Below are 3,099 nucleotides of genomic sequence, written 5' to 3'. Positions count from 1 at the left end.
ATGACCAACTGTTGCTCCCCTTGCTGTCAGCCTACGTGTTGTAGGACCACCTGCTGCAGGACCACCTGCTGGAAGCCCACCACGTGTGACCAGCTGCTGCCAGCCTTCCTGCTGCAGCTCACCCTGCTGCCAGCCCTCCTGCTGTGTGTCCAGCTGTTGCCAGCCTTGTTGCCACCCAATTTGCTGTCAAAACACCTGCTGCCAGCCCACCTGTGTGACCAGCTGCTGCCAGCCTTCCTACTGCAGCACACCCTGCTGCCAGCCCACCTGCTGTGGGTCCAGCTGCTGTGGCCAAACTTGCTGTGGGTCCAGCTGTGGCCAGACCAGCTCCTGTGCACCTGTCTACTGCAGAAGAACCTGCTATCACCCCACATGTGTCTGCCTGCCTGGTTGCCTAAACCAGAGCTATGGATCCAGCTGCTGCCAGCCCTGCTGCCGCCCAGCCTGCTGTGAGACCACCTGCTGCAGGACCACTTGCTTCCAGCCCACCTGTGTGTCCAGCTGCTGCCAGCCTTCTTGCTGCTGATCAACTGCCAAGAGAACCACCATCTTCTCACAACAACTTTCTGCTCAACTGACTTATCTTTTGGGGGACTAGTTCACTATGCTGCTGACAGCCACCATGCTGTCGCCCACATTTTTATGAACTCTCTGCATGTTTAATATCTTGTGAATCAGCTTCAGGGATGCAGAATATTTCATCCTGATTCTCTTTTTCTTACACGTTGTGGATCATGTGCCAGCTTTGTGTGTTTTCAATTTGGAGTCATGATCTCAACTTTGACTCTAAAGTCAAGAGCTTCATTCTCTTCACCTAAGAAACTTAAGTTTCTGCAAATGATTAAGAATCTTCACAACTATATTTTCTTTTCAATATACTCATGATTCTTGTATCCTCCTTCCTTCTTTTAATGATCACTTTGGGCTATCTCCCGAGAACCAGGAATCTTACCTATATATTTCTTAATAAATAAATTTGGAACCATTCTTCATCCCGTATGGTGCTTTGTTTTATTTGAAAGCATTCCTAATATGGGATTTACACATATATCACCTACTGTGCGTATTACCCAATTTGATTCTCAAAACAGACAGTAGTGTATTATTGCCTCCATTTTCCAACTGGAAAAATTTTAATGTGTGATGTTATGTAGCTAACAGTGGACAGACTCTGATGCAAGATTGCTTCTTCTCTTTCTGTCCAAAGACACTTACAATTAACTCTCAATAAAGTAGAAACGACATTGGGACTCAGCACTAGCAAGTTATGCACTTGAGTTTATTTAACAATGGAAAGAATAATCTCTAGTGTTTGGCAAGAGATAACATTTCGGTTCACAAAAGTCTTCCCAAATTAATTGCCCACCCATCAGTGAGCAACAGCTACATGGTACAGCAGCAAGGGCTGCATTTAGCAGCTGTCCTGAATGCAGGGATCCTATTGGCCTATACCAGCCAATCATTCAATTCACCTGCATCAAATAAATTTTTTAACTTTTTTTAAGGTTCAGGGGTACGTGTGCTAGTTTATTTTGTAGTTAAATTGTGTGTTGCAGGGTTTGGTGTACAGATTATTTTGTCACCCAGATAATAAGCATAATACCAGAGAGGCAGTTTTTTGATCCTCATCCTCCTCCCACACTTCACCCACAGGTAAGTTCCAGTGTCTGTTGCTCCTGTCTTTGTGTTCATATGTATTCAATGTCTGGCTCCCACTCTTACGTGAGAACATGTGGTATTTGGTTTTCTGTTCCTGGGTTAGTTCCCTTGGGATAATGGCCTCCAGCTCCATCTGTGTTTCTGCAAAGGACATCATCTTGTTCTTTTTTCTTTTTCTTTTTCTGTATAGCATTTTATGGTGTATATGTAGCACATTTTCTTTATCCAATCTACTTTTGATGCACATTTTAGTTGACTCTATGTCTTTGCTATTGTGAGTAGTGCTGCAATGAACATACGCATGCATGTGTCTTTATGGTAGGACAATTTATATTCATTTGGATATATAACCAATGATTGAATTGCTGGGTCAAATATTAATTCTAAGTTCTTTGAGAGATCCCAAAAGTGCTTTCCACAATGGTTAAACTAATGTACAATTCCACCAACATTGTGTAAGTGTTCCTTTTTCTAAAAAACCTTGCCATCATCTTTTATTAATCATCTAAAGGAAATAAAGATTTGTGTTTTCAGGGAAATCAGAAGAATGTAAGAAGGACTAAAAGTAGAAAAATGTGTGCATTCATCGAAGTCATGGTAGACAGATGGCTGGTGCTGTTGGCCCTGAACTGATGATGCAACCCAAGTATTCACTAATGGAAGGACTGATTTATACTGGCTCTGAGAGAAATAGAAAAGTCTGGGGCCTGGGTTGCCTTTGTGGGACCTCCTACCAGCATGGAAGTGCTAGAAATACCTCTGATGACCTAACAATGTAGACTTCCAGGACAGATGCCAACTTCTGAGACTGTGTACCTAGAATGCTTTGAAGACTTGGCTAAGAGACAAAATCCATTGACTGTGATTCTTCTTGGGTGACAGGGTGAAGGAGATGAAGACCTAAAACATTCACTTTGGCCAACATCAGTTATGCAAGATGAATAAGTTCTGCAGACCTACTGTACAGTAGTGTGGCTATAGCTAAAAATACTTTATTTTATACCTGAAATATATATACATACATATACGAACATCACTTTGTATACCTTAAATACATACAATTTTTATTCATCAATTATACCTCAATAAAGTTTATAAAAACCAAATCTAGCAGTACATCAAAAAGCTTATCCACCATGATCAAATTGGCTTCATCCCTGGGATGTAAGGCTGGTCCAACATATGCAAATCAATAAACATAACCCATCACATAAACACAACCAATGATAAAAACCACATGATTATCTCAATAGATACAGAAAAGGCCTTCGTTAAAATTCAGCATCTTTCATGTTAAAAACTCTCAATAAACCAGGTATTGATGGAACATATCTCAAAATAGTAAGAACTATTTATGACAAACACATAGCTAATATTATACTGAACGGGCAAAAGCTAGAAGCATTCCCTTTGAAAATGGCACAAGACAAGGATGCTCTC

At 41.2% G+C, this 3,099-nt stretch overlaps 1 pseudogene across 1 annotated transcript; it reads left to right on the top strand.

The window, feature by feature from the left end:
• LOC105503060 lies at positions 1 to 987 on the top strand (annotated as a pseudogene). Its single transcript, XR_001000432.1, has one exon. The product of XR_001000432.1 is annotated as a keratin-associated protein 9-8-like (transcript).
• The last annotated feature ends 2,112 nt before the right edge of the window (positions 988 to 3,099 follow it).

Source organism: Colobus angolensis, unplaced genomic scaffold (assembly GCF_000951035.1).
Source record: "Colobus angolensis palliatus isolate OR3802 unplaced genomic scaffold, Cang.pa_1.0 Scaffold83, whole genome shotgun sequence".
In the NCBI taxonomy this organism is placed as follows: domain Eukaryota; kingdom Metazoa; phylum Chordata; class Mammalia; order Primates; family Cercopithecidae; genus Colobus; species Colobus angolensis.
This window is presented reverse-complemented; position numbering and strand designations above follow the sequence as displayed.